Source organism: Callospermophilus lateralis, chromosome 4 (genome assembly GCF_048772815.1).
Source record: "Callospermophilus lateralis isolate mCalLat2 chromosome 4, mCalLat2.hap1, whole genome shotgun sequence".
In the NCBI taxonomy this organism is placed as follows: Eukaryota; Metazoa; Chordata; class Mammalia; order Rodentia; family Sciuridae; genus Callospermophilus; species Callospermophilus lateralis.
Window position 1 is genome coordinate 161,628,724 of NC_135308.1, and position 22,221 is coordinate 161,650,944.

The following is a 22,221-nucleotide window of genomic DNA, read 5'->3' on the forward strand; positions in this document are numbered from 1 at the left end:
AAAAATAATTGTAAAGATGACCCTCAGAGCTGGAAGCCTTGCTAAGAGCCAGGATGGCAGTGAAAACGAGGCCCATGGCGGGGAACTGGAAGTGAAGGAGGGGAGACGGGCACCCTGCAGGCTGGCAGGGAGCACAGGCAGACGCATGAGCAGCTGGAAGAGGAGGCAGCCAAGGGAGGCCTGGACCAAGGCAGGTGGAGGAACCCTGGGAACACCTGAGCCACTGCTGTGGAAACTCGGAAAACAAGCCCAACTGCCAGCCAGTGCAAAGATGACCTGCAGTAGCTTCAAACCACATCTAAACAGCTGAACTCTTAAGCTTATTTAAAAACATATAAGTGGACAATTACCCAGGAATAAAGCCTAGAAAACTCTGGTGGCTTTAAAACCTGTCCCCATGCTGAGGCCTCTTGACTCTTCCCTGAGCTCCCCCCACACCCCGGCCCGGAGGCACCAGCTAAAACCCATTTCCGGCTCCTCCAGCCCCAATTGATCTGCCCCTCTCTGGAGAACACCCTGGTGAGTCATCCCAACTGCCCTTTACCTCATGCCCACACCCCAGCAATGCACCCTAAGCCAGCAGGAGCGTGGCCACTTCCCACCATCTTAGCCTCAGCTATTCGACACCTGCCAAGAGCTGCTCATCAGTTATCCACACTCCCCACCCCAACCCACAGGTCCCTGTGATCTGGCCCCTGCTTCTAGCACCCAGCTCCCACCCCAAGCTCGGCTGGAGTGACCTGCCTATGGTTCCCCAAATTCAACAGGCCCAGCTGACCTCGGCACCTCTGTGTCTCCAGGTTCAGTCTGCCACCACCCAGCACCAGGCAGCCGGTGCTCAAACTCGCCCTTCTTCTTAGGAAAGCCTGCCCTGTCCTTCCCAGCCTCTGACAGCCTGCTGCATCTCCCACCTGCCAGATGATGTATTTATACATCATCTCTCTCCTTCAGTTCACTGCTCAGTTCCCAGCACTGGGGCGACAGGCACTCAACAGTCACTCCTGGGTGACTGAGTCCAGCAACGTGCAGGGCGCGCAGACATGAAGCAGCTAGACCCCGTTGCTGTCACCAGCAGTCAGGTGTCTAAGTAGCTCTCCTGTGGAAGGACTTTCAAAGCTAAATAAAAATAGACGTGTCACTGAACTGGCAAGAAAATAAAGGCATCTAAAGACACCAAAGTAGTAAATTGAAAGCAGAAATCAGGGGCTAGGAGTGTAGCTCAGAGGTGGAGTACTTGTATACCATATGCAAAGACCTGGTTAATCCCCAGCACTGCAAAAAAAAAAAAAAAAAAAGCCTCTACGATATAAATAAGAAGATAAGTCAGCTTTCTCTCTGAGGTAACAGAAAAAAAGAGAAATAACAGATTATTAGTAAATAGTGAAGTCTACCCTATATTTAATGATATTCAAGAAAGAAAAAATATTGATGAAAAGGAAAAATAAGAATTTAAAGAAAATATTTCAGAAAGTTGAAAGACACTAAATCCAGTCCAGAAGTCCAAGGAGCCAAGCAAGACTTTAAATTAGAGTCACCAAGACAAGTTCACCGCACACCTCCCAGGCTCACTGAGGATCGTGAACACAGCCAAAGGAGAAGACGGCGGGCGCCCTTCAAAACGATCACAACTGGACTAACAGCGCCTCGAGGGCAGCAAGCACTGGAACACGCCATTCAACACGCTGAGCAGCAGCCACGCCCACCAGAACCAGGTCACACGGCCTCTCAAGAACTAGACTGCTGGCGTGTAAAATGCACACCTCCAAAACCAATGTGCAGAGAAGGAATTCTAAAGGATGTACTTCTAACAGAGAGAGGGCAGGAACAGCACACATTGGAGATGACACACAGCATCAAGACCAGAAGCAGAGGAGGCAGCGGGAGCCATGAACATGAGGGAGCACAAGAGGGGCCTCCTGGCGGAGGCCTCCACAGGTCTGGGTTCCTGGAGGTCACAGTGAGCGAACGGATCCAAACCACGGAGGAGCCTTCCCTGGAGAGAGCCAAGAACAGCCCCAGAGCTGCAGCCCCAGAGCTGCAGCCCCAGAACCCTCAACTGGGACAACACAGCTCTAGAGGACTTCAAACTCTCAAGCATGTACTGTTCCCTCTGCTTCCCCCGACTACCTCACAAAACCTCTCTTCAAAAATCATCCCCAAACTGAGAAGTCTTCCATGACCTCCTCTATTCACGGAAGAATAAGGTCCCTCTAGCGCTATAAGAAGACTCGCCACCCTGAGTTTAGAAATGCTTATCCCAACACAATCCCTGCAGTGCACACCTATAATCCCAGCAGCTCAGAAGGCTGAAGCAGGAGGATCTCAAATTCAAGGCCAGCTTTGACAATTTAATGAGATCCTGTCTCAGAAAATAAAGGGGGTTGCAGATGTAGTTTAATTGTAAAGCACCCCTGGGTTCAATCCCACTACTGGGTGAAAAAAAATAAAATAGACGTGTTCTCCCCATTGGTCTATGACTTTTCATAGACAAGAACTCAATCAGGGCTGGGGCTGCGGCTCAGCAGTAGGGCTCTCACCTAGCACATGTGAGGCCCTGGGTTTGAGCCTCAGCACCACATAAAAATAAATAAGTAAAATAAAGGTATTGTGTCCAACTACAACTAAAAAATACATTAAAAAAAAAACTCAATCTCTCTCACTCTCTCTCTCTCTCTCTCTCCCCCACCTCCCTCTCTGTTCCCCCCATTGGCCTCAAACTTACAATCCTCCTGCCTCAGTCTCCTGAGTACCTAGGATTACATGTGTGCTACTAGACCTGGAAAGAATTCAGTCTCAACCATCTGTGGATCCCAGGATCTAGCAGTGTCTAATGTGAACAAGAGAACAAATGGATGGATTGAATGAATGAATGTACATGTGCATGAACAAACAAATCAGTCCATCCAGCCAGCATCCTGGGTAGACTGTCCCTCCAGGTAGTAACTTAATCAATGGCTGGAAATAAGCACAGAGCTCACTCTGATATTAGCATGTCCATCAACAAAGGCAGTGAGATGCTGGGACAATCACAGTTTGCATAAGCCTCACACAAAGAATTTCCATCAGTACAACTTCTGCTATCCCAATTCAAAGTCTTCAATCTTAGCAGTTTATTGAATGTGCCCAAGAATAAATTTAATGTCTTAGAGAGTTCAATGTCAAGAATGCAGAGACTTCACCTCTGAAAGCTGTCTGCTGCTTTCTTCATGACCTTGCTCTAACATTCTTCCTGCACAGGCAGGACTGGATCTAAGTGACCCTGAGCTCACCTCCTTCACAGGTGAGCTTTCCAAGTCAACAGGTACTGCTGGCCAGACCACTGTGCCTTGCACCATTTTTTCTTCCCAAAATCAGAAAAGAAAAAGCACTTCACTGTCCCCATATTGCCCTGTGCTTCATTTACTTTCTTAAACTAGTGCCACCACTATATGTTAGGAATTTAGGGAAGTTCAACATTTCAGCTTAATTACATTAATGTCTTGTTAAGTAACCATTTCCAATAAAATCATCCCCTGCACTCCTAGAAGGATTGCACTATAGAACAAACCTTGATGGGAAATGAGACTATGAAATTCACAGTCTAAGCTTTACGTTAACAAAAAGAAAACTTAAATCCCGTACTACTGTGATGACCACCGGCACACATTTCAAATTCAGAATACTTTGTTAGATTCTGTTTCCCAAAATGGAACAATATGCTTTATGAATCCACACAGAGAGTCATTTTCTTATGATTCATGGATGATGGGGGTCGAATGAGAAAAGTATGCCAGATTCCCAGGGCTGGGGAAGACATCAAATAGACACCCAGCCTGTCTGGGGCATCAAGACACAACTGAGATATGCAAATGTGTCGAGACCACTAGAGTGCCTTCAAGACAAACCTCAAGCTGGGAGAGAGCTCAGCTGCAGAGCCTTCTCCAGCACGCTTCAAGCACTGCAGCAACAGCCAAAATCCATACAGACAGAAGGCTGCAACTCACTAGTCCACTCACTCACTCATTAAAATCAGTGACCTCTGTTTTACAGTTACCATCTTACATACAGAAAGCACAGGCCTAGAGCAGCGGTGAGAAGTTTCTTCAGCTCTGGTCTGGAGAGAAGCCCCACGCAGGGATGGAAGCAAACAACCCCCGCCACCACCATGGCACGATGGTGTGCTGACAGACAGCTGAACTTCTCAAAGATGTCTGGGCCCCAGCAGCCCCAGGGGTACCCTTTAACCTCCTGTCTGCAGCAAAGCCATAACTACAGAGCCGCTGTCCCTTCACGTCTCTAAGTCTCACAACATTAATGTGGACAGAAAGAAAGGGTACCAAGCAGTACCCATGCTGCCCCATGTGTGAAAAGACAGCAGCAAGTCTGAAGTGCTAGCGGGGGACACAAGTCACCAGACAAAGAAGTGACCTGAGCCGCACCTTGGGCAGCTCCCAGTCCTCTTGCTGCAGCCTAGGGCCTGCTGACCATCAGCAGTGACCATCCAGTTCACCATCCAAGAGTCAACTTCTTCAAGGATGCTGACAAATCCTGCCCACCAGAACTCCCGAGGGAAGTTCTGTCCTGTGGCTTAAAAATACTGCTCCTGTATCCCTCTTCATCCTAGTAGCTCATTAATTAAAATAGGTATAAAGTTATTAAATTCAATTTCAAGTACAATTAAAACATGTATGAAAATGACCACTTTCCTGGAGTGTATCTGTTTCAAAAATTCCTCAAGCATCACCATATGCACTGAATACTTCAGAAAATACAAACGCCTGTCATTATATGAATCTACTGGGGCGCTGCCAGTGGCTCTGCACAGACAGTGGGAGGCATGCCAAGGTCTAAGGGAAGTCACCTTCTGTTCTCAGTGCACTTCTATTTTCATACTTGAATTTCCAGAAGATTTCAAATTCAGTTTTTAGGCAATTCTGTGTGAGTGCGAGCCCCGGAGCTGAGGATTGAACCCCAGGCCTCGCACGCTCTCAGTGACCTACGGCTGAGCGAGGCCCCTGTAGAGACTGTTTTTAGAGATCCTGAGAAGCTGGGAGTAAATTCTCTTTTATAAATAAAATCGCTCTTTCTTTACATCCCACTACAGTGTTCTAACCTGTTCAGTCCCTCTTAAGACCTTCTGAGCGCTGTCGGTAGTTCTTTGCGGGACCCGAAATGCTGAGAAATGGGGGAGAAAAGTTCAGGGTTTTCCTTTCACATCCCGAGGAATCCTCTTTCAAATAAGAACTGATATCTGTCTGCTCCGTGTAAGCTGTGATCTTAGCTGGGCATCCTCATACAGCAGATAATCACACAGTGAAGTCCTCTTTGATGGGAACCTGACTGAGGGGACAGGCAGGAAAAACTATAAAACAGACAACTCTTTAGAAAACGCATCTGTAAGAAGCAAAAACCTCAATGCTCTTTGTACTAAAAGCACTCCACTGTGCACTATATAATTTATTACATAGTACTCAGTACACATCTGTGTCAAACAGTACCTACAGGGAAATCCTTATTGAACAAAAGCTGAGTATTTGAAAAGGAAACAAATTAAAAGTGAGCAAAAGAAAGTGCCTCTCAGCCAAGCACTGCTATCTTGAGACAAAAATGTGGATGGAAAGGTCACGACCTAGAAGATGGGAGACCTGGGCTCCACACTCACTCTGCTTGCAGGCCGAGGACCCTGAACAAGCCACATCACCCCGGGGTCCCACTCCTTTGTTAAGATGAGGGGCCTGGCCATACCCATCCCAACAACCACTACAATGCTAAGTACTGTGTTCCGCCTTTTAAATTATGCCACCAAATGTGTAGAATTTGTGGGTAGAGGAGAGTCAAAGGACTAATACTGTACAAAAAAGAAAAGCACAGAAAGGGAGGCTTATTTTTACTTATTGGCACAAATCTCATACCTGCAGGGCAGGCTCTGAAGTTAAGAAACCTCTTAATTATTTTCATAAATGTACCATTTAAAATTGGTCTAGAATTCAGTATATTTTATTGTCAAGGTCAGGATCTGAGAAAAACTATGCAGAGCTATAAGAACAAAGACAAAACTGACGGATCAAATTAAAGTCTCACAGATGTGTTCTACCTCAGAGGTTTCTAGAAACCGTTCCTTTGAGACCCTATGAAAGTATTGGACATACACAAATCACAGTAGGTACCAACCCAGCAGGAAAACATGCTTCTCCAAGTGGCACAGACCACCCAGCATGGCGTTTTCTGGAGAACAGCAACAGAACCCTGCCTCGTGGACATTCATGGCCACAGGTAATCTGATAAGTGAAGTTTGCTTGGTGGTGATTACTTCAGTATTAGGATTTAAAAAAAAAAAAAAAAAAAAAAAACCTTCTAATTAGAATTGCAGTGCTGCATAAAGGGAAGAGGAAGCCACGCTTTTTCAATTCCAGAGTGTCAGAGTGTGACATCTAAGAAAAGAAATAGTTAAAAATGTGTGTGTGAGGCTGCCCCGTTATTAAGACAATAAAATAATAAAACTTCTGCATTTCACTATCTGCTAAGGACATGCACAGGGCCTGGTGGCAGCCCCTCTGATGGAGACAAGGGCACAGGGTCCAGCTGAGAAGGAAATTAAAAAGCGCTGACTCAGGGGGACAGGGAAGGGGCTGGCGCAGGTGGCATGCCAACTCAGAGCCTGGGCAGGCAAGAAACAGCAACTTCAGCCGACTGCACAGGCTCCTTGTTCCTTTTCTTTCCAGACCTCCAGCTTAGAGGTGGCTGGTGGGAAGGCGCTGGCAGCATGTGATAAGCATGACGCGTCTGAGTGAGGGACAAGCCAGCCTATAGTACAGCGAGCTTGGAAACTCACAAGCTCCCGGCAAGAAGAAAGTGCAGCCACAGGCAGCAGCAGGAGGCAGCAGCCAGGCTGAGACCAAAAGCAAAGTCATGCCACACGCACACCTTCTAAAACCAGCCCCAAATGCTAAGGCACAAGCTTCCTGAGTTTGTTCAAAACCTATCCACCAAGAACATACTCACCACACAGGACGGCAGGTCCACACCGGTTAGAACTGGCCCAAGGGGACACCCTCCGGGAATTCCGAAACTACCTGGGTTGCTGACAAGGTAAGACTGCTGCTAAACCAGTCGCTCGGCAAAACCCAGCCATGAACGTTGTCTTGCAGGAGGTCTACCTTCCGGAAATGCACACTTGGCCAGCAGCTGGCTTGCTCCTGCCCGCAGGCTCCTGCCCCTGACTGCCAGCAGCTTCCGCACCTGCCTCTGCCCAGCACTGCTGGTGAGTCTGACCTCTGTCTCCCTGCCGAATTCTCCAGCACATTTCATCATTTCCTGTTGGCTGCTGAGATCAGGTCATTCCCTTACACTGCTGCAGTCACTGTAAAGCACCAGGCTCTCAGAGGGCTCTGCAGGCTCCAGCCTGCCGCGCCCAGCACAGAAAAGCTCTTTTCAGAAAGGGGCCACAGAAACCTTGGTGTTTCCATGGGAAATCAGGAAGGAGTCTGACAAAGAAATTTAATAACACCAACCCCAAAGTCAACTTGTATACAGACCAACTTACACTATACTCCCAGCCTCCCTTCTTGTATTGGGATAGGTCTGCTTAGGAACAACAATAAAAAAGGCACAGCTGTATCTGAGGAGCCAGTGGCAGGGACTGGCTTGGGGGCACTCTTCTCACACTGCCCCACACACAGAGCACCACGTCTTTCCATGCTGCACACATCACGCAATGCAGCTTGTTAGCAGAATGAATGTGGACCCTTACGTCGGAGAGAGGATTGGGGACACAGGGTCCTACACTGTCTCCTAAGAGGGAGGGCACTCAAATAGTCAAGTGTCATTACAAAGAGTAAAACAGGAGGGGCTGGGGATGTGGCTCAAGCGGTAACACGCTTGCCTGGCATGCGTGCAGCCCGGGTTCGATCCTCAGCACCACATACAAAAAAAAGATGTTGTGTCTGCCGAAAACTAAAAAATAAATATTAAAATTCTCTCTCTCTTTAAAAAAAAAAAAAAAAAAAGTAAAACAGGAAACACACCCCACATCTTCCATTCTGAGAAAGAACTGAAAGTGAAGAAAAACAAAAAAAAACAAAGTAACTTTAGGCAGGAAAGAAATCCTTCCTAATTCTAAGATGTATGTGCCCACAAGACCGCATAGCACTTGAGTCCCCTTAGGCAAAAGTCCCTGTGTGTCATAGCCAGGAGAAGAGCAGCAAGAGCAGGTCCAGGCGGGCTTCCGAGGGTGCTCTGGTCCTTGATTGGTTATGTGCACGCTGCGGGTAAAGTTCAGGCACAGGCACACTTGTGATTGGGTATTGTTGTGTATGCATGATATTCTTCAATAAAGAGTTTTTAGCCAGCACACATCTGTAATCTCAGAGACTTGGGAAACGGAAGCAGAGAGATTACAAGTTTGAGGCCAGACTTGGCAATTTAGTTCCTGTCTCAAAATTGTAAAAGGACCATGGATATAGTTCAGTGGTAAAATGCCCCTGGGTTCACACACCAGTCGTGAAGAAGTAAATTTTAAAAAACAGTTTTTAGCTAGATGCAATGATGCATGCCAGTAATCTCAGCTACCCTGCAACAGGAGGATCACAAGTTTAAGAGCAGGGAAACCTAGCAAGATACTTTCTCACAATAAAATTGGAAAAGGGCACAGTGGCGCACACCTGTAATTCCAGAGGCTTGGGAGGTTGAGGCAGGAGGATCGCCTGTTTAAAGCCAGCCTCCGGCAGCTTACTGAGGCGCTAAGCAACTCAGTAAAACCTTGTCTCTAAATAAAATATAAAAAAGGGCTGGGGATGTGGCTCAGTGGTAGAGTGCTTGCTTCGCATGTGTCGAGCACTGGGTTCAATCCTCAGCACCACATAAATAAATAAAGTACTGTGTCCATCTACAACTAAATTTTTTTTTTAATTTTAAAAAAATATCTTTTATAATATGCCAAGCTTGGTGAAGCAGCCCATAATCCTAGCGGCTTGAGAGGCTGAGGCAAGGGGATTGCAAGTTCAAAGCCAACCTAAACAATTTAATGAGACTCTGTCTCAAAATAAAAAGGGATGGAGGTGGTACTGGAGTTGTGGCTCAGTAGTAGAGCGCACACCTAGCACATGCAAGGCACTGGGTTCGATCCTTAGCACACATCAAAATAAATAAAATAAAGGTATTTAAAAAATAAAAAGGGATGGGGATGTGGCTCAGTGCTTAAGAGCCCCTGGGTTCTTAAGCACCAAAAGAGAAAAAAAATCATCTCAAGAGTCTCATTCTGAGGCTGGGGTTGTGGCTCAGTGGTAGGTCAATTGCCTAGCATGTGTGAGGCACTGGATTCAATTCTCAGCACCACATATAAATAAATTAATTAAACAAAGGTCCATCCACAACTAAAAAAATTTTGTTTTAAAAGAGAGTCTCATTCTATCTTTTTAAAAATCCAACAAAGGCTATTCAATAAACATTTATATAGTGCTTACTTTATTTCTGGTTAATTGTGAAAATAACCCTATGGAGGAAATATTGTCAGCTCAACTTTCCACAGTTGATAACTGAGGGTACACAGAGAGGTCACAAAGCTTACCTGTGACCCACAGCTACTATGGGAGAGGGGTGCAGATTGGAACCCGGTCAGTAAGCCATCTGAGTCTCAGCTTGCTGCACCCACTGCTTCTCCATCTTGGCTTTCCTTAAGGATCAGAACTGGGTCTTTGATACAACTGCCACTTAATAAACCTCTGAATTCAACCTGAATCAAGAATACGAACGGTAGTGGGACTATGAAGTAGCCAGCCTAGCGTTCCAGCATGGCTAGGGCACTTTCGCCTTGCAATAACATCAGGCACGCTTCAACAGAGGACTCCAGGAGGAATAGTAGCCCCTCTGGCAGGGGACAGGACTGGCTCAGGCAGCAGTCTTGCTCTGGGGAGGGACACAGCCCCCGGGCGCAGTGCTGAGATAGAAACACCACCCCAGAAACCCACCTGGTAACCTCCGTATGCAACACCTCGGCTGGTATTTCCAGTTCCAATCTGGTTCCTGTCACCAAAGACTTGAAGTCATTGGGCACTCATTCAATAAAGAGTGCCAGGGACAGTCCTTAGGGACTTAGCACCCCACAGCTGAAAAAGCCAAGTCCCTGCCTTGGACTGGCTCTCGGTGTGTGGGCCAAGCAGAACCGTAAATAAATAAAAACGGTGACAGCAGATAAATGCTAGAACCTAGATGTACCAAGTGCTGGGGGACATTGCAAAGGAAGGGAGCAATGATCCAGAATTAGTAGCAAAGTCAAGGAAGTCTTCCCAAAGGAGTTGATTCTCTAAGAACCTGCCTTCAGCCCACTCAAACTATGTGGATTAAGGCAGGAAAAAAAAATTCAACAACTGAAAGTCCAGCCAGTTTACTAAAGATGACCAGGGCCATCCATCACCTGGTCTTCATCCAGTGGCTTAGTGCCCACACATCAGCACATCATATGATGGGAAGTCTCCTGGTAGCAATTCAAGCCAATAGAAGTATTAAGCAAGCCAAACTCAAAGACATTGGGACCATTAGGCATGGTGGCACATGCCTGTAAGGTCAACAGGAGGCTGAGGCAGGAGGATTGTGAGTTCAAAGCCACCCTCAGCAACTCAGCAAGACCCTAAGCAACTAAGTGAGACTTTGTCTCTAAATAAAACATAAAAAGGGCTAGAGATATGGCTCAGTAGTTAAGTGCTCCTGGGTTTAATCCCCATCCCAAAAATAGAGAGGGAAAAAAAAAAAAAAAGACAACGGGACAAGGATCTGACACGGCTGTTACTCTGTCTGATGCTACACAGTGAAATGGCTTAAGTTCACAGGCTATTTTACAGTAACTCCAACTACTCAGAAGGCTGAGGCAGGAGGATCTCAAGTGCAAGGCCAGCCTTGACAACTAAATAAAAATAAAAAGGGCTGGAGATGTAGCTCAGTGGTAAAGTGCCCCTGGATTCAACCCCAGTAACTAGGAACAATAAACAATTACATACCAACTTCATAAGATTGGTACTTTTAGCCCAGTTTTACAGGAAGGGCGACCACAATAGAGAGGCTAAGCAAACTGTCAGCTAACAAGCCAGAACAGGAGTCAAATTCAGGCCCATGTGATTCTTTCAAAGAATATCCTCTATCACATTCAGGTCAGAAATTTGGATATCTGGCAACAGGGGGACAAAATTATGTTATGTGAGGAAGGGACAAAATTTATACAGCATGATCTTCCCCTGTCCCTCTACTGGTCTATCCCTGCTTTAGAGTCACCTTGTCCTGTTTTTGTAGTAGTAGTAGTAGTAGTAGTAGGTAGCAGGACGACGACTACGACGACACGACGACAGAATGCCTTTGTTTTATTTGTTTCATTTTTAGGCGGTGCTCAGGATCCAACCCAATGTCTCACACATGCAAGGCAAGTGCTCTACCACTGAGCTACTGCCCTAGTCCTTTTTTTTTTTTCTAGCTTTATTGAGATCTAACTCACATGCCACCCACTTCACCATTTACAGAGCACAATCCCGTGTATTTAGCATACCCACAGAGGGATGCACCATCACCTCCTCAACACACAGTGTTTCCATCACCTCAGAAGAGCCCACACTCATCAGTGGACCTTCCTCCCTCCAGCTCTCCCCCCGGCACAAGGCAGCCCACCTCCTATACCATATTCATAAGTGGTGGCGGGCACACAGACTGGGTCATGGCTTTTGTTGTTGTCTGGTGTCAGGGATTGAACCCAGGGAGCTTTTTACACCACTGAGCCATATCCCCAGCCCCCTTCTCCCCGCAACCTTTTTTTTTTAAATCTTGAGACAGGTTCAAGTCAGTTGCTTAAGGCCTTTGAAGTTACTGAGGCTGGCCTCAACCCTGCAACCCTGTTGTCTCTGCCTATATTTGGTTTGGGTTATTAATCTGCAGTCCTATCCATCAGTCTCCCCACCCCACAAGACTAAAGATCAAGATGAGGCGGAACAAGGTGAGAACAAAGCGGGCACCTCCACAGTGGTGGCCACAGGGGAGGGAGGTGTCTGGCAGTCCCACCTGGGCAGCCTCCACAGTCCGCACATATCCGGGTCCCTGAACTTAAGGAGCCCAAAATGCAGAGCCAGGTGCTCCGCCATCAGGAGGGATGTCAGAAGCCCCGCAAGAGCCCAGGAGGAGCCCCTGACTACAAAGCCTTAACCATTAGGAATCCAATGTCCCCATCTCCAGAAGAGCGAGAATCCCAACAGTACTGCCTGCCCAAGCCAGCGTAGAGTTGTTCTGAGAAGCCAAACTGCGTAGGGACTCCCAGGACTCCGGGCCTTTATGAAAAAGCCCCAAATCTGGCTTGTCACTCTGCCTGCCATAAACCTACGGAAAGTTGGGGAGGAAGTGGGGGACTAAAAAGGACCACGCATATACCCCTGCAGTGGCAGGACTTCTTCAACGCACACCACTACTCAACAATGAAAAAGGACGGGTTACCAAGTGACAGACGTGGGGAATCACAAGAGCATTCTGCTGAGCAAAGGCAGCCCCATGCGAACAGCACGTGCTGTATCTGCCTGAGAGTATGAACCCCAAGCCAGGCAAGACCCCACTGCAGGCTGCATCACTGTTGGCCGGGGCGGGGCGGGGACTACAAAGGGCTCCAGGAACTTCTGAGGGCCGTGGAAATGCTCCATCTGGACAGGTGTGTCCCCCAGTCAAGGTCCACACCTGGAGGATTCAGTTGTCTGTCACAGTATCTCAAAGAGAAAGACCGAAGGGAGAAGAGGGGGACAAGGGGAAAGGAGGTGGGAGGGGGGTAAAGCAGGAAGAAAAGCCCTCCACAGACCCCTCCAGGCCCTGCTTCTGCCGCAGTGGAGATGGCGCTGACCACGAACCGCATCGCAAGGAGCCGGAGTCACAGACTAGAACGAGTGCCCTCGTGTTGGCCTGAGCGTTCCTCACTGTGTCTCAAGCCCTGGGACAATGCGCTCTGCCACACACCAGGGATTCTCATGTGCCCAGCACCACTCTGCCAGCCAGCCTAACTCGGGTTCCCGCCACTGTCACTGCAACAGAATGTGGTAACGCCAGGGAAGTGACAGAAATGGCAACTTTCCGTGGAGGGCTCCAACGGGCACCACACAGGTACCAAGCTAACGTGCAGACTGTCTTCAAATGCTAAGTAAACATTAAATTCTGGAAAATGCCTACCAATAACTAAGATCATGTGAAAACACTGTGATGTCAGTCTTGGGGGCGGGCTGGGGAGGGTGGGGACCAATCTCAAATCCTGTCAGCCCCTCGTCCAATAGAGCCATCCTGCTGGGCTCCTCCCACCACCCACAAAGAGGGGTACACCAAGCCAGATTTCTAGCACTCTCTCTCAAAGAAGGTGCCAGGACAAAGCTGAGTACCAGTTCTATCTTTGGCAAAGCAAAACAAAGTGGAAGTCCCTCACCTCACTTCTCCACTCTGGCAGCAGTCCAAAGATGGAGGGAAGAGGAAGGAAGGGAGAGAAGGCAGCAGCTGCCGCCAGACAAGGCAGAAAGCCCCACAGAAAGCGCGCCTGCGCACTCGCAGGACAGAGAGGATGTGCTAAGCTTTTTCTTACACATTTTATAAACCCCCAAAGGCCATCAGGAAAAGCAACACCTAATTTCCTAACATGTCTGAGTGTCCAGATGTCACCGTGGTGGCTGAGATGCCACACTGCACGCAGTCAGAAAAGCTCAGGCCTCCTTTGGGCAATACACTGAAGATGGAAAAGGAGTTCTAAGTTCAGAAAGGAAACCTCGAGAAGCAAGGTTCACGGTGCGTTCAGGGCATTTTCAGGAAAAGTTAGACAGCCCGCTATGTTAATGTTTTGTAACATGATTTTCTCCCTCATTTACTTATATTCTTTCTAATTCAGCCATCTGCTAAATTTTGGATTTTTTTTTTTTTTTTCCCGGTTCTAGGATTGAACCCAGGGGCACTCTGCCAGAGCTTTCTTTTTTTTTTTTTTTTTGAGACAGAATCTAAATCGTTTAGGGCCTTGCTAAATTGCTGAGGCTGGCCTTGAACTCAGGACCCTCCTGCCTCAGCCTCCTGAGCTGTTGGGATTACAGGCTTACACCACTGTGCCGACTGAAGTTTAGACCTTGATTGTCCCCACTAAAATCTGTGTGTTAACGGCTCAGCCCCCACCCAGTGTGGCACTTTTGGGAGATGGCAGAAACTTAAAGACGTGGAGCCTAGTGGGAATTCTTCAGGTCATGGAGGATGTAGCCTTAAAGGCAACTATGGGGCCCTCTACTCTTCCTCTTTCTCTCATTTGCACCCCAGCCATCAGGTGAGCATCTATGCTCTGCTACACGCTCTTGCCATAGTCCAAAACCAACATGACCATGGAATGAAATTCCAAAAAACAGGTTAGGAACCCTGTAAGGGGACAATACCATCAAATTCAACTTTGTTGAGTGTGTATTTGATGACATTCCAGACATGCTTGCCAGGGCCTTTGTGTACAGTGACTGTGCTCATGTTAGCTGTGCAGGACAGGAGCACTGGCCCATTTTCAGATGGGAAAAATGCAGCTCAGGGGGAAGTGGCTTGCCCACAGTCACACAGAGGTGAAAGTGTGTGAAGCTGCTATGTGTGACAGCACAGTGTGCCCTGGGCCCTAAACCCAAGGGACACACAAGGGGACAGTGGGACAGGGCTCGAGGTGATCTCTGAGGTGCTTGGTAGAATGAAACATTTATCTTATTGTCATTGATCTGGCGATGGAAGGAGGAGGTCGGTCTTTCTTTCTTTCCCCCCCCCGTATTCCCAGCAACCACCAACTCAAATCCTTTGTGAAATCAGGAGAGGTAAAAATATATAAATAAATGCAATCACCACCCGAGATCTTCCAGACTTCCCCTTGCGCCTTCTCCATTTTGGACCAATGCCAAGGAAAAAGAAGTGGGAAAGATGGGAAAAGACCAAGTACTCCACATGCCAAGACGGGATTTTCAATGCTGTACCTCAAGCTGGTATGGAACAAACGTACACCTGAAGCCTGGGCATGGTGTTATGTTAAGTACGATTTAAAAGGCATGGCTGCTGACTTCTAAAAGCTTCCATTCCATGAAATAAGGAGAATATTACAGACTACCAACTACAATCTTAACGTGTCTCATTTTATAACTTTTTATCTTTCTTCTACTTTTGCCACTTAAAGTTGGAGTACATTATATTTAAAGTCTTTTAAATAATTTTTCCAGTGGTCTCTGGGCTTGGGATGAGACACTGCCCTGCGAGGATCTGGACAGTAACTAGCTGAGTTGGGTCCCAGCAGCCCCTCCACATGCACTTGTGTGGGAAACAGTGGAGCAGATAAAATAGCCAAAGCGGGTTGTGAGTAGCTGGGAGACCAGGAAATCTCTCGCCTCCAATTCCCCTTGTGCTACAGTAGAGACAGCTTGATAACCATCTCGTGGGCTTGTTGAGATTAAATGAGAAGGTGTGCACCTAGGGCCTGGCACAATGTGTGGCCTGGAGAAGGGTGAAGCCCACCTCCTGGTGACTGAGGTAAGCTCCCAAAAAGGCTGAGCACAAAACCACAGAAGAGGCCAAGAGGGCCTCGAGGAGCAGGGCTGGAGCTCAGGAGGGCAGGCACAGCAGCCGTGGCTCCGGCACACGGTCAACCCCTGGAAACTCAGAGTGGGCCAGCAATGAGTCGTAAAGTATAATCCATGCCACAAAGTCCACACAGGAGCGACCGTTAGGCCCAGAGAGACCACCAGGAACCAAGCATAGGTACGGGCAGGGCTGGCTCAGAGGTCACATGAAGGAAAATACAGGGACGGCACCTCACCAGGAGCCGACTGGATGAGCTCCAGAGGGACTGACTCCAGGTGCCAGGTAGACAGAGGACACTTATCTCTCATGTGTGAAACTAAAAGCTAAACATGAACAAGCTACAAAACAGTTAAAATAATATGATTCCACTTTTATTCTTAAAAAAATCACTGTGTGTGGGGCTGGGATTGTGGCTCAGCGGTAGAGCGCTTGCCTAGCACGGGCGGGACCCGGGTTTGATCCTCAGCACCACATAAAAAAATAAATAAAGGCATTGTGTTGTGTCCATCTACACCTAAAAAATAAATATTCAAAAAAAAATCACTGTGTGTATGTGTGAATACAAATATCTAGAAAAGTGTGATATGGACAGTGATTTTCTTCTTTTGAATATTTTGTTTTGACCAAGGGCATTGATTTTGACAGTGAAGAAATTAGCGGAGCCCGGCACAGTGGCGCACACCAGTGATCCTAGCAGCTCCAGCTCAAGAGGCCAAGGCAGGAGGATTGCAAGTTCAAAGCCAGACTCAGCAACTTGGCAAGGCTCCTGGCAACTCAGTGAGACCCTGTCTCAAATGAAACATAAAAAGGGCTGAGGGTGTGGCTCAGTGTTTAAGCGTCCCTGGGTTAATCCCCAGTACTACAAAAAGGGTGGGAGAGGGGAGAAAGGAAAGCCAGGGAATTCCCTCTGACTCCAACCTGCACAGACAGCCAGGCTGCACTAGAGAGCTGCAGAGAGAACAGAGGGGCTCAGAGCCACCTGCTCCAAAGCAGGCACAGAGAAGTCACAGGGCTTTCACAAAATCCCTGATGCTGGATGAACTCTGAAAACAGTTACTACTAACCAAAGCCTGACACCCCACAGCAGGCTGCAGCCTCTTTCATCCATTTCATGTGGGAGAAAAATGTGGTCACTCTGCACTATTTACTCCATGATGCAAAGTGGGAGGTTTTGTGAAACAAAGCCTAGGGAGAGTCAGGACTCTGCTAGACTCAAGGCAGAGTCCTCAGCCCAGGGAGCTCCTCCACCAGGGTGTGCCACTCCAGCGAGGCTGGAATCAGCAGGCTGCCACGTCACCTGGAGGTTCTCTGATGTCAATGATATGAATTGATTCCAGGCAGAGGTAGGCAGGAGGGAGACATTCTTGTGAATAAGCAAGTGCTGTTTGCTGGATGAGCAGAACAAATCAAGAGACAGACTGGCACGCTCAGAGTGCTAAGTACTGAACACATACCAGTGGACATTTTCTTTAAATTCAACCCTACAAGTGTGCTTGTTCTGCCTAGAGTAGTTTATTTGTTTGTTTGACTGTTGTAGTTGTAGATGGACAGCATGCCTTTATTTGTATATTTTTATGTGGTGCTGAGGATCAAGCCCAATGCCTCACCGTGCTAGGCAAGTGCTCTGCCACTGAGCTACAGCCCCAGCCCCCAAGTGTGCTTGTTCTGTATGCATTTTGTGTCATTCGCCTTCACAACTCACAGCCGGGAAACCACAGCGGCAGGGTGAGCTAACCCAGACCTTAGGCCCATGGATCTGGCCCCCGCAACCACTCCCGGTCCATACAGAGACCCCACTGTCAGTAACTGTCTTGGGGTTCAGGAGCTTGGACTAGGATCTATAGGTGGTATCAGAACTTCTCTGCTACTTCACTGAAAGGATGGACTCGACAGTTTGAAGCATCAAAGTACCACAGAGATTATTTTAAAAAGGTGTTTCCAAATTTGTTAGATTCAGATAATGTTGACAACAAATTAGCATGATGTTATATGATAAGGTCTTCTTTTTCTTCTATAAATTTATTCCAACTAATTTGTAACCTCCTTTTAATTGGATTTTTTTTTCTGGTGACACACCAATGATCCTTCACTCTCAAAGATGTTCAGGAATATTCTTATACAGTGCCCTAGCAGGGCCGCCTACTGTTGGTTTAGACGCACGCTGTGCTGACAGAGACCTTGGGAAAGAGCCCAGTGCATTCAGGGCTCTGGCAGCCACTGAGTCGAGAACACCTACATACTAGTCTGGGACTCATCCTAGCTCTGCGTTGGAGATGTTTTTACTCTTTCTCTTTTTCAATGAAAAATGTCAAACGTTAAAGGTAGAGACTGGAATAAAGATTCCCAACTTCAACAATGGTCAACACCTGACCAATCCTGCGTCTCGTGCTGTGAACACCCCCAGCACCTCTCCACCTGACCTGGCAGCACCCGGACAGACTGATGCAGCAGAGCCTCACCCTGGAAGGGGCACAAAGCAAGCAGCCAGGGTGCAGGGACAGCCCCCTTGTGGGGAGTCAGGGCACCTAACACACACGTGAAGCCAAGGAAGGACAAGGGCAAACCTGCAAGGCTAACAAGCCCCCCAGGAGTCATGCTGAGGTCACAAGACATGCTGTGACAGGAGGGCGCTCCACCTCTGGGGGACTCTCACCCCACCCAGAAGCCCAGCCCACTAATGGGAAAGCACCAGGCAAACCGGAGCTTAAGGACATTCAACCAAATTCCCAGTTCACACTCCTAAAACTGCGGGGGTTGTGAAAAACAAGGACAGTCTGAGAAACTGTCACAGCTGAGAGAGGACTAAGGAGACGTGACAGCTAAGCACGACAGGAACCTGGGTGGGATCCTGCAACAGAAAGGGAATGTAGGGAAAGCTAGATGAAATCCATGAAGTTTATAATTCACTTAATACTGTAGCCATGTCGATGTCTTAATTTTGACAGATGTGCTATGGTTTATGAGATGTCAACACTGGGGAAAGCCACGTAAAATACAGGAACCTCCGTCAGCTTTGTAACTCTTCTATATCTGTAAAAATTTTTCAAAAAGAAAAGCTAATTACAAAAATATAAAAATGTAAACTGCCTAATGAATATTTATGAAGTCCTTTGTAAACAGAGTCAGTGACAACATGGTCTTCATTTCAACATTTATCCAGGTAAGATGAAGCCCAATGTAAGAAAACAATCTGTTAAAAATCTCAGAGAAAGTGAGGACCTGGAAACGAAGGCCAGGCCCTCTGTAAGCTGAAGGTCACGCAGGAGGATGAACCACCCCAGCTGACCACAGTCACAGATGGCGCCTTCAATCAGGGTGACTTCCAGACCACGAGGCTGCCCGGCAGGGTCTGCTCACTCAGCCCAGGGTGCTCATCAGGCAGCGCGCGGGCTCCCTGGCCCACTGACCCCCACCTCCCTCGGGCCCCCAGCCCTCTCTGCTGCAGCCCACCCAGCACCCTCCTCATCCACTTGGGAGTTTCTGAGGGTTTGCAGGTTAACACTAAGCTGAGAACAACAAGAGGAGCTGGCATCACAAACCACCCTGCGACGCCATACTATAAAAACAGCTCTCCCTCCGTCTATCCAGGAAAAAGAAACGGATTCAGTTCAGCCCCAGGACACCTGAAGTCACAGCCTCGTAGTAAGGGCAGACGAGAAGGAGCTGAAGCAAAAGCCTGCCTCTGGAATTTCTGATCCGGAGATCAGACTCAGGACTGCTGAGACAAAACAGGAAAAAAGCCGAGTGCAGTGCGCAGGACTGTAATCCCAGGGGCTTAGGAGGCTGAGGCAGGAGAATTGTGAGTTCAAAGCCAGCCTCAGCAATTTAGTGAGAACTGATCTTGAAATTAAAAAAGTAATAATAATAATTGAGGATGTGGCTCAGTGGTTTAGTGCCCCTGGATTCAATCTCTGGTGCAAAAAAGAGAAAAAAAGAAAAACATCTATAGGCAATGTGCCTATAGTTCCAGTTACAGGGGAAGCAGAGGCAGGAGAATATGCCACTTAATGAGACTCTACCTCAAAATTAAGGGAGAGGCTGGGGTGGTGGCTCAGTGGAAGAGCGCTCGCCTAGCACGCATGAGGCACTGGGTTCAATCCTCAGCATGTCAGTTTGGGCACTCAGGAATTATAAATAAAGATATTAAATTATAAATAAAGAATTAAAAATAAAGATATTGGGTCCACCTAAAGCTAAAAAATAAATATAAAAAAAATTAAGGGGAGGACAAAAAAAAAAAAAAAAAAACCCTAAGCCTACCAGCTGCCTTGAGCAGGCCAAGAATTCAGTCATGTTTTTATCTGTTTATTTAACTCTGGTGCTGGGGATTGAACCCAAGGGCTGAGCTACATGCCTAGTATTAGATATGGAAAATGAAAAACCCCAAATAGTGAGGCCTGGGAAACGGAGTGAAAAGAAAACCATGCACTGATAGCTTTCATCTCCGCCAAGCTAAATCCTTTCAGATGTTGGCTGCAGGCGGGGAGAAAGTGTCTTATCACACCTAGAGTGATGGTCTCTAGGAAACACTAATACCCAGATACACCCTCTCCAGGTGCTGGCCACCAACCCCCCAGCCCAAAGACCCAAATTCCTGAGTGCCCAAACTGACATGCTCACTAAATCACCCATAACCTGTATAAAGCTCAGTCCCCTTCTTTGTTTAGTGGCTTGTGATCCTCCTGCCTCAGCCTCCAGAGTTGCAGGAATTACAGACACATGCCACCAGGCCCTTAAATAGTCTTAGATGTGCGTCTTCATAAAAATGTCTCCCTGCATTTGAAATAGCACGACAAGATCCTTGAAACCAAATCACACACCTGGATTTCAAGTGATGGCCACCACGCGGGGGCTGAATGTATTCTGAACTGGATTTATGCCGACTTCTGCTGTGGGGGTCAAGCCACAAAGCTGAGTGCCTGGGAAAGGGAGCAGACACGCCTGGCCTGAGAATGCTGGCCAGTGAGGACCTCTGCGAAGCATGCCCATTCAAAACACCCCACACGACTGCTGAAGGAGTGCCAGCAAGTGGCAGTGATGTTTTAAAATTATCTTTTTTTTAAAGGGGGGTACAATCTAGGGGCTGGGGCTCAGCAGTAGCGTACTCGCCTGGGGCTCTGGGTTCGATTCTCGGCACCACATATAAATAAATAAAATAAAGGTCACTCAACAACTAAAAAAAAATTTTTTTTGAAAAGGCAATCTAAAGAAGGTCACACTTGTTCTCCAGAGCCTGACGTGCTTCTCCCAGTGAATCAAGACCTCTTGAGCAACTTCTTTTTTTCTTACACAGTATTTGATAAGTTTCTGACAAAATGTTTTCAAGACTCCCCCAGTGCTCTGGATTATGCATCTAGGAATCCACACAGTACCCTCATGCTCAACACCATGTCATTTCATCCCTATCTTCTCAGTAAGAACAAGGCTATATGAATTTTTCCCATTCATTAAAAAAAGTATTTTATTTAATTGGAAACTTGGAAACTTTCCAAACCCTCCTGGAATTCACACACTGGCGGGGGGGGGGGGGGGGGGCCTGTAAAGCTGTGGCCAGCTCCCAGGCCAACTGCATGTTCTCTACCCAGGTTTGGCGAGCCTAACACAGTCCCCAGGCACGGCCCCTTCCCCAGAACCACTCACCTCCTATGAGCGGCCTGTTCTGTCTGGTCCTTGGGCCTGGGCCTTTCCCCATGCTCATCTCCATCACACCTCACCGCCCTTGTTTCCTTGGTACCATACAGTGCTTGGCACCTATGGGGCCAGCATATGCCCAAAGAAGAATGGAGAAAAGTCCATAAGAGAAATGGCAGCCTGAGCTCTGGGCACACAGCACAGGTGCAGACATCTCAGTGTGGAGTGCAGACTCAGTTCAAACCCAGTGCACAGCCCCCAGCTGCAGAATCACACATCGGTTCACCTCTGAGCTTCGGCTTCTCCAGCTGTCACAAAGAAGACTGCACCTCTGACCTCACAGGGTAGAGGCAAGCTTTACTTCACTACCTCCCCTGCATGCTGAGCAAACCACCCCACGAGCCAAACTCTACTTCTAAGAGCAAACCTAAGAAAAATGAGGATTTCTGTGTGCCAAGAGAACTGGTGAAGAAGGCTCACAGCCAGACTACTCATAATAATTTAAAAAATGGAAGCAACTCAGGATCTGCTGATGGAACAAAAATACTGTCTGTGCATGTTCGACTCAGTCATGGAATGCTCAGATATTTAGTCAAACATTCTGTATACTTCTACCAGGATATTTCTGGATGATATTAACACTTTAATCAGTGGACTGCAGACTGCACTCCACAATGTGGGTGGGCCCCATCTAATCAGCTGATGGCCTAAACAGAACAGGAACATTGAGGGACTCTACCTGCCAGCCTCCAGGCTAGAACTGCACTATGAGCTACCATAGTCTAGAGCCTGACAGCAAACACAGCATATTTGGACTTGCCAGTCTCTATAAATGCATGAGTCAATTCTTTATAATAAATCATACACACACATACAAACATACACACACACACAACATGCAGGGGATACATGGCTGATTCTAGAGAACCCTAATACGATGCACACAATAGAAAATTATCTAGCAGTAAAAAGGAATGAAAAGGTACTCTGCAGATTATTCATAATTCTTACTTTATACAAAAACTGAATGTATTATTT

General features: G+C 47.4%; 1 protein-coding gene across 3 annotated transcripts in view; it reads right to left on the reverse strand.

Moving 5' to 3' along the window:
* The window catches only part of Pacsin2 (protein kinase C and casein kinase substrate in neurons 2), a 109,823-nt gene that overhangs the window by 54,879 nt on the left and 32,723 nt on the right, over window positions 1–22,221 (reverse strand). The window contains exon 1 of one of the 3 annotated variants that reach the window (XM_076855414.2): window positions 7,053–7,246. The exons of 1 other annotated variant lie outside the window; for it this stretch is intronic. The gene's annotated coding sequence lies outside the window, so the exon portion shown is untranslated. Of the gene's footprint in view, window positions 1–6,981; window positions 7,247–22,221 lie in introns of those variants that run through there. One more of the 3 variants, XM_076855412.2, reaches the window with a different exon arrangement.